At 46.7% G+C, this 9,687-nt stretch overlaps 1 pseudogene across 1 annotated transcript in view; it reads left to right on the top strand.

Annotated features, from left to right (window-relative positions):
• LOC308467687 (steroidogenic factor 1-like) overlaps positions 1 to 9,687 on the top strand; it is a 214,644-nt pseudogene that overhangs the window by 172,650 nt on the left and 32,307 nt on the right. The window contains exon 7 of the transcript in view: positions 5,282 to 5,562. The product of the transcript in view is annotated as a steroidogenic factor 1-like (transcript). The remainder of the gene's footprint in view (positions 1 to 5,281; positions 5,563 to 9,687) is intronic.

Genomic DNA, 9,687 nt, shown 5'->3' on the forward strand with positions numbered 1-9,687 from the left:
TCAGAGGGGGGAACCTAGAACACCTCCTCAGGCAAGTGTCAAGTTTGAGCCAAAGAGTGAGCCTTCTTCACCTGCTGGACCAGCTGTAAGGCCCAAGAGGCACAGCAGGTCAGAGGGGGAAGACACTGAAGTTGAGGATGATTTAGCTGGACCCAGTGAAGCAGCAGGGTCACCAGGATTCACACTGAGGAGATCAGCGAGGACAAGGAGGCCTCCTGATCGGTACGACGCTTCTAGCGTCTGGGTAGGTTCTGCAAGATGTGAACCTGAATCCTTCGAGGATATTCAGAGTTTATCTGAGGAAGAAGCAGGCAAGTGGCACAGGGCAATGGACAAAGAGATGAAGTCCATGAAAGATCTAGGTGTGTTCTCACTCACAGAGTTGCCACCGGGCAAGCAGGCTGTGAGTTGCAGGTGGGTTTACCGCTTGAAACCCACTGACGCTGGAGAGCCGCAGTATAAAGCCAGGTTAGTTGCTCGAGGATTTACTCAGAGGAAGGGAATACACTTCACGGAGGTGTATTCGCCAACGTCACGAGCGGAGACTCTGAGAACGCTTTTAGCTTGTGCAGCACAGAGAGGCTGGAAAGTAAACCACTTTGATGTGGATGTTGCCTACCTTAACTCAGATCTCCAGGAGGAGCTGTACATGATTCCTCCTCCGGGATTTGAGAACTCAAGGCAGGATGTTGTGTGGAGATTGCACAAATCCATCTATGGATTACGTCAATCTGCTAGAAACTGGAACATGTGCCTGAATGAAGCCTTAGAAGAACTAGGTTTCAGGAGAAGTGTTGCTGATAGTTGCTTTTATTTGAGAGGATCAGGAGCAACACAAGAGTATTTGCAGATTTGGGTTGATGACGTGCTATTCTTCTCAGAAACAGATGAACAGGTGGAGAAGTTTGCCAAAGAGCTAGGTAAACGATTCAAGCTTAAACAGCTTGGTGCTGTCAAAACCTATCTAGGTGTCAGTGTTGAGCGTGCACAAGATGGAAGCTTTTTGCTCAGCCAGAGAGGTAAGATTGAGCAATTGCTTCAGAAAATGAGGATGAGTGATTGTGCAGGAGTGAGAAGTCCTATGGAGACTAGTTTTGTGAAGGACAGCCAGCAAGTAGAACGCGCTGCGTTCGAAAATACTGAAGTGTTTCAGTCAGCCCTAGGGAGTTTGTTGTACTTGTCCGAGTGGAGCAGACCTGATATAGCGTTTGCTGTCAATCTGCTCAGCAGGGAAGCTTCAAACCCTAGTGTGCAAGCCTGGAATGGCATCAAGAGAGTTCTGAGGTATTTGCAGGAGACCAAAGACTTTTGTATTAGGTTGCCAGCACAAGGAGAAGTCAAACTGACTTGCTTTGTGGACTCGGATTGGGCTAATCTTGAGGATCGCAAGTCTGTGTCTGGCCTAGTGGTGAAGTTTGGGAACTCAGTAGTTGGATGGAGGTCCAGGAAGCAAAGTCTTATAGCACTCTCATCCACTGAGGCTGAGTTTAGTGCTCAGAGGTGTGCAGAGAAGTAGAGTTCTATGCTTGCTTGGTGCAGGAACTTTGCGAGGTGGATTGTCAGCCGATACGTGTTTTTGAGGACAATCAACCATGCCTGCGTTTAGCAGAGTCAGGGCAGTTCAAGGCCAGAACGAAACACCTAGACATTCGCTTTCGGAATGTGTGCCAGAGTGTTCAGGAGGGATTAGTTGCGCTGAAGTATTGTCCCTCTGCCAAGAACCTAGCTGATGGGTTCACGAAGCCACTCACCTTCCAAAGACATGGGGAGTTTTGTGAAGGTCTGGGTTTGGGACGACCAAGGGTCAATTCTCCCCTCAGGCGCGAGACAAGAGGGGGTGTTGGGTGTAGTGAAGGGTTAACCTTCTGTGTCTCGAAGCTGAGAGGAGGCGCTTACAAGGGAAGTAAGCCAGGACGTGACGAAAGCAGCTTGGAATGCTGTGAGCTGAGTGCAAAGTGAAAGCAGTTTTGTTGCGCAGCTGCAAACTGAGAGCAGGACGCAGAGAAAATGCAGCTTAATTCTGCTGGCAGTTCTTGATTGTAAATATGTGACTTTTGAGCAAATAAAGGGATATTAGGACAGAAGAAACGTGTGGGTCTTGTCTACTGCTCTTTCGACACACACCGCTGCGTAATTTCTGCTAATTGCTTTACGACCGCTACAAAGCCACCCTGCGTAAACAGAAGCTACAAAGGCTAGCAGGGGAAGCGTGGCTGGGCGCCGAACAATAAAGCAATAAATCTACCTAACAGGTGGTCAGTCTTCTTTATGGTCCAGCTCTCACTTCCATACGTCACTACTGGGAAAACCATAGCTTTCCCAGCAAAATAGCAAAATACACCAGAACAATGAAAAAACAGTAATAATAATATACCCCCGCTTCTTATAGCAATGTGTATACAGGAACAACAGTGCGATGTTTCAGCAGCAATATTATCTGATACTAAAACTGAAAGTTATGATACATTTACAGCTCCATCTGGATGGGCTCATTTTGTTGATTTGCCTATAGATTTGTGGCGGAGGTTGGCTGGGGCAGGTGGGGACAGCCTTTCTACTGTGGAGTTTGTGCTTAACTTATGTGGATGGTTTTTGAATCTAGTTGAGCTAAACCTAGATGAAACCACCCATTTCCCTTGGAATGCCAAGTAATAGGGGGAATCTCCACTCCAATTAACTATAAGGGAGAGAATAATTTTTGTCTGCATTTTGATGAAATTAAATGCTGATGAATTTTCATGAGGATTTCTTATTTTTTACTTGTGGAAATGTGGAAAGCTGAATTTAATATTAGAATATTAATATTAGAAAAACAAGAAACTGAAATTGACAGATTCCTCTCATTAGCCCCAGCCAACATGGCTAGAGGTCCGCAGCGATGGGAGTTGTAGTCAGATAACATCCATTGGCAAGGCTGTGCAAGGAGCAAAGTTAGTTCTTTGCATTTTTTGCTTTCTTTTAGGTAGGGTTAAATGTCCTGCACACCCAGTTCTTGGGACTGAGAAGGAGAAGGAGAAGGAGAAAGTTGCAAGCCTGTTGTGCTGAACTGACATCTAGGCAGGCAATTAAACAACATCTTGTTTTCCTGATGATCTTGGTGGTGGTTGGGGGAGGGGATAGGTCAGTCACTGTGACATCTGAAGGGTGTTAACCTCTTATTAGCCCCTTCAATTTGTGATAGGTTTTGATTGTCATCTCCTGGCCCAGCTTTGTCCCTTCCCAATTGTCAAGGGGACGCATCCAATCTTCACCAAATATTTGTGCCCTCTGCAAGTCTTCCCCCCCCCCCCCCGCTGCAGTGGCTGCATCCATAGCAGCCTCTCAGAGAGACTTGAGGACATGTTTCATTTTGAGTGATCATAACAGCACAAGAAGAGGCTGCTGGATCAGGCCAGTGGTCCATTGAGTCCACCATCCTGCTCTCAGAGCAGCCAGTCAGATGCCTAGGATGGGAAACTTTGGAGGCTGAGCAGAGCCATCCTGGCTAGAAGCCATTGACAGCCCTCTCTTCCTCCTCCATGAATTTGCCCGGTCCTCTTTTCAAGCCATCCAAGTGGGTGGCCATCACTGCCTCCCGTGGCAGGGAGTTCCATAGTTTAACTTTTCTTTTCTTTTCTTCCAATATCTTCCAATATTCAACTTCATTGAAATTCCTCCACACCATGTGTAATTTTACAAGCTTCTGTCATGACGCTTCTGACTTGCCTTTTCTCTATAAACTAAAAAGTCTCCAAAGTTACAACCTTTCTTCATAGGCAAGTCACTCCATCCAATCTATCATTTGAGTTGCCCTTTTCTGCACCTTTCCCACCTTGTGGTTGGCATCCATCTGTCTCGAGAAGGCAAGCTTCTTCTTTTTAGCAGCACCAAAGTGACCTCCCTGGGATGCAAACCCAGGCAGTGTGTCTGGAGGTTCTGGGCTGCCCAGATGATACTCTCAGCCTGCTTCCAAAGGAGAGCAGAGCAAGACGTTTGGCACCAGCTTGGCTGCAGGAGTTGCCGGAAGGAGGCGTGCAAGGCGCCACACTCCACATTTGTGTCGGGTTTGCTCCTTAGCCTTTTTTCCTCCCAAAGATATCTTGCAAGGCAGCAGATGTTTAAGATCAGTTTTCTTTCTTCTAGATGGGCTCCCTTCCCAGGTGGACAAGCCCCACCTACCCCTCACTTTCCTCTGCAGCACAGGCAGAAACTGCCTTCTTGACCCGCTCTTGGTCTCATCTGTTCAATGCGTGAGAACCTTGTCTTCGCATGCAGGGGAAGTTCCTAACTCACTGAGGGTTTGAAACCCATTAGCTCCCCTCACCTGATTTAGCCAGCCAGTCGAAGCCATTGCTGCTGGGCTTGTGGCTCCTGTCTCATGCTGACAGCTTCTGGGAGCCACAGTTGAGAGCTGAGTGCAGGGTGGGGACCAAAGGGGGATGAACTACCTCAGAAGGAGCATCATGTGTTCCCCCCACCTGAGGTACTGCCCCTCCCCTAACATGCCATACACCCCAACTCTACACTGTCCTTTTTTAAGATGAGGCAACCAGTATTCCAGGTGCATAGGGGCAGTATGGTACTGGCAGTTTTATTTTCACTCTTATTCCTAATGATCCTTGGCATGGAATATAGCTCTCTCTCCCTCTCTCTCTCTCTCTCTGTCTCTCACTCTCTCTCTCACACACACACACACTGCAAACAGCAGGCTGAGCACCTGCAGACATTTCTGCGGCTTGGAGATCAGGTGCTTGGGAAAGCCTCTGCCTCTCCTCTGCCTTTCCCCCTTTTTGTGGCTGCTCTCAATGGTGTAGAAGCAAGGGCAGTGAAAGCAGTTGGCAGCCCCAAGCTCCACAGGGCTCTCCTTGGTTTGGGAGCAGAGGCAATGGGTGACCTGTGCAACGCCCAAATTCAGCACCCGTCCGCCTCCTCAACATAGTTGCAGTGTCCCCAACGGTGCTCTGCGCCCAGCGCAACTGAACTGGTCCCGCTCCCCTAAACCTGCCTCTGGCAGAGGCTGCACGTCTTCCAACACACACAGACCCCGCCCTCCTTTGGAGGCAAAACTGGTGTGTTCAAAACCCTCTTGGTGACTTGCATGGAAGAATTTGGCTTGAGATTTTCAAATCTTGTGGAGTTCTTGATTCATGGATAGGAGGGCTATTGACATCTACGTGCCACGATGGCTCTGCCCTGCCTCCACAGTTGGAGGCAGGAATGCTTCTGAATGCCAGTTGCTAGAAATCACAGGAGGGGACAGAGGGCTGCTGTGATTGAATCCTGCTTGCTGGTTTACCAATAGATGCACCTGGTTGTCCACTGTGAGAGCTGGATGCCAGACTGCATGGGCCCCTTTGGCCTGAACAAGCAGGGGTCTTCTTGTGTCCTTGGCCTGTTCCACTTGCAGTTCAAGGCACCCATTTCCTCTGTACTCCCTGAACTCTGTAGCACCCTTGTTACACAAGCCAGGCACGTTACCCAGACCTTGAAACAATTTGCACCTCTAAATAGCTACTTGGGACCAGTGCTCTTTGTGTTGGAGTGTTCTGCACCAAAGGTCATCGGTCAGAGTGACATGGGCTTGTAGGTGTCTCTCACCCCCCCAGCCTAATTCCTCTTGGAAAGCTTTGATGCCAGAAAAGATACTTTCTGTAACTACCAAGGAGTTAATTGTCAGCTTCAAGCAGTGGAGTTCTTTTTTTAAAAAAAAATAATATTTATTGAAAATTTTAAGATTACAAAAAAAAAAACAAAGAGAAAAAAGAAGGAAAAAACAAATAACAATTCAAAAGCAAAAAGCAAAAGCAAAGCACATAATACATCAAAAGCAAAAAGCAAAAATAAACAAAAAAATTTAAAAACAGATCCAGTATTCTCAAATCCTTAACTGTCATTACCTTATTTCATCGACCTCCTCACACCTCCCTTTTTTGTATTCTAGTTATTAATTATCTCAGCAAATCCTTTCCATCTTTCATAATATTCTGTCATTAAATTACCTTGATCTATTTTAACCTTATCTTACCATAAAAAACCTTAAAACTTAAAACTTAAATCTTATTTATACCAATTTCTCATAACCATAACATATTCTTACATAATTCTTTTTAACATTTCTGCTAAAGACAAATAATTTCGTTCCAACATTTTTCTAATACTCATTAATTTTACGAAAATTTTCCTAAATATTTTTTTAAAAACTTTCTTCCAATCTTCTTCCAACGTCTCTTCCTCCTGGTCTCGGGTTTTGTCAGTCCTTTCTATCCCATCCATCTAGTTCATCAACCCGGTAACCTTATGTCCGAGGCCCTTAAATCTCTTCCATGTCCCTTCCGCAGGTCTTCTTTCTATTTATACCTGTACTTTACTTTGTCTTCTGCTCCTTTCATTCGTGGAGACTCCAGCTTAACGATATTTTTGTCCCTTCTCGACAGATCAGGCCCTTTTCCATAGTCAACACTGTACTCCATGTGGTATTTAAGAGCATGTTTCAAGGTCCCTCCAAAGTTAAGGGCCCCCACAACTCTGAACTCCTCCCGGCCCAAAGCCAGACTTGAAAGGTCAAAACATCCCTGCATGGGGGGGGGGGGTCTATCCAGCCCCCCATCTCCAAACCGAACAAGACTCTATCTCTCCAAATCTGGCTTTTTCCAGGTTCATTCGTCAGATCCAACAACTCATGTTCCTGCTGGGCCACAGTTCCCTCCATCTCTGCCTCCCGAGGTCCAGCAACAACCTCCTCCCTCATCTGATCTGTCAGAGCACACTCCTGGATTAATTCCTGAGTGGGTTCTATATAGATACCCACTGCCTGTCCAAAATTTCCAATCGCAACAGTCATCAAATCCGTCTTCTCATGTAGCTGTTCCAATAGAGCACTTGTCTTGCAGAAGGCAAGCACCAGAGCCTCCGAGTACATTCTTGTGCAAGGTCAAAGTCTGATCCCACGATCTTAATCTATTGCAGCTGCAAAGCTCCCCAGTTCAAATTTAATAACAGTTTCACAAGCTCCCTCTAGGGGAAAAAGCTTCTATTTGTATCCATCTCTTCTTCTTCTTCTTTTTTTTTTAAAAAAGCAGATCTAACAACAAAGTTTCCTTTTTCAGATATTTTGTCAATATTTTGTTCCTTTTAGATGCGAAGGGGAACAATGGAATCAATATGTTTCTCTTCTTTTAACTATCTGTCAAAAACGTTTGTCTATAGTCAATGAACTTCCCAAGGATGTCTGTCCTGACACCCCGCTCCCAGGTTCAAGACAGTGGAAAATTGCTTTTCTTAACTCTCTCTTCTGCAGGTTTAAACAGTCCAGAAAAAATTCCCCCCTCTTCTCCTGCTTCCAAGGGGGGTTCAGTAATTTTAAATGATGAAAATTGATCCTTTACAAACGATTTTCTAAACTCTAGCTTGCCGTGTCTTTGCTTTAGTCTATCTACAAAAGCGGAAAGGCGGACTTCCTGTTTAGACCTTCCCGCTTCAGTGCCAAATTAAAAGAAATTTCTTAATCCAATTTTGCGTTCTACTCACGGACAGTTATTTAAGATCCAATTGTCCACAGGAAAAAGTCAGTGCTCTCCAGCAACAGCAATGCGGCTTCACTCCGTGAAAGAAGCAGTCGATTCAAGGCACCACGCCACTCACCCCACGTCGCTCCGGATCCCCGAAACCGGGGTTCCCCGTGAGTAGGGGGGGCGCAAAGGTGCCAGCTGAATCCCACGTCCACAGGCTTATCCCGCCTGTGGTTTTTGATGGGTCTCCGCCTCGCCGTGGCGGATCAGACCCTTTTTTCCACGGAGCGGGTTCCTCCCGATCGGAGGAAATCCGCCATTGCCAGAGGCGCCAACCTGGAAGTCCCAAGCAGTGGAGTTCTAGCCCACATTGCATCCTGCTGTTATGAAGGTTTCCAAAGACAATTAAAAGCCCTTCTCCTTTCCCCACTAGCTCCCCCCCCCCCCACGGATTATACCTCTTTTTGGCTGTGAACCGAGGTTCATTGCCTAACACCATCAAGCAGCGGGCTCCAGTTTTGATTGGTGTGAGCTGTCTCTGCTTAGGTCTCCTGGATGAGATGAAGGTCCTTAAAGCAAACTCTCAGTCTGCATGTGCAAAGAGGTGATCTCATGACAAAAAGAGACTGTGGGAATTGCACTTTGTTCATGTTCATTTCTTCCTTATTTGCACCATGCACACACTTTGAAACAGGTATTACTTTGTTTGCACTCTGTGGGCTGGAAGAGATAGTGCTTTGCTTACACCCTTGTAGGACAGGGAGGGAAGAGGAGACTCCTGGCAAGGTTGAAAGAGAAAGTGGTAGTCTCTGAGGTCTGGGTTGGCTGGCTGCAGATTCAGGAACTATTGGAAACTCAAGGCAGCAGAGATATGAGATGATCAGTGCCCCCCCCCCCAACTTGAAGCATGGGAAGTCCCAATAAAAATTTATAATTTGGCAGGATATTTGGACTATATGATATGTATTTGTATAATTTGGAATCTTTAATGTGATTTGATTGAATTGTTAAAATGGAAAATTTAATAAAAAAATATTTAAAAAAAGAATTAGTCAGTGACAATTAAGGCTTAAATATATGTTCAACTGGCACACCTTTAACCTTTTACAGTAGCAGGTTGGTGATAATTGACCTAGAAGCCACTGAAGGACACTTTGCATTTGCCCCGTGGAGTTATGGCAGGGCTGGCTCCAGGTTTAAGTGGGGCCCATATGTTTGCTGGTGGGTGGCCTTCTCCATTGGTGGCCCAGGTGGGCTTACCTGGCTGTGGGGACCAGCCTTCTAAGCACCTCTGGTTCTTAGGTGCTTTTAAAAGATCGCAGAATGGGTGTTAGGTCAGGTGCTGTGCACAATTTTTTTTAAAAGTGGCTGTATGTAGCCACAAGGCACCCCTCAGTGTGTCTGGCTGGGGGCAGGGGGGAATTACAGGGTGCATGGTAGGCAGGCATCCTCAGTAGGTCTTGCTGAAGTCCTGGGGCCCTGCCTATAAAGTGAGAAAAGAGTCCTTACATCAGATGCATAGCCCTGTTGCCTCTCGTTTAACTGATCTGTAACACCTAGCAGGACCTGGACCTGGAAAGGGCCCCAGCTCAGTGGCAGAACATCTGCTCTGCATGCTGAAGGTCATGCCACACTTGTCAAAGCCCTGGAATATCCGAATGACTCAGACCATTGACACCAAATGCCCTGGAGTTCCTTCTCCTGCTTAGGAAACAAGTTAGGAAGTGGCTTGAACATGAGTGGAGAACTCCGGTCAGATTCTTGCTCTTGATGGGGTCACAGTCCTTCTGAAGAAGCAGGTATGTAGCTTGGGGCCCTGGATCCATTGCTGTCACTTGAAGCTAAGGTGGCCTTGGTGGTGTGGAGTACCTTCCATCAGCTTTGGCTGGTGGCCAGCTATGTCCTTATCTGGACAGGGAAAGCCTAACTTCTGTCGTCTATGCATAGTTCAGCCTCTGAAGATGGTTTGGAAACTTAAGCTAGTGCAGAGTTTGGTGACCAGGTTGCGCTCACTGGGACAAGACAATTTGAGCGTGTTACACTGAGGGTGACCCAATGGCACTGGCTGCCAGTTAGTCTCTAAGCCTGATTCAAAGTGCTGGTTTCAGCCTCTACAGCCTGAATGGCTCAGGACTGCAGTACCTCAAGGACTGCCTCTCCCCATATGAACTAACCTGGACCCCAAGATCATCCTCTGAGG

This window comes from Podarcis pityusensis (assembly GCF_964106645.2).
Source record: "Podarcis pityusensis genome assembly, chromosome: W".
Taxonomy (NCBI): Eukaryota; Metazoa; Chordata; class Lepidosauria; order Squamata; family Lacertidae; genus Podarcis; species Podarcis pityusensis.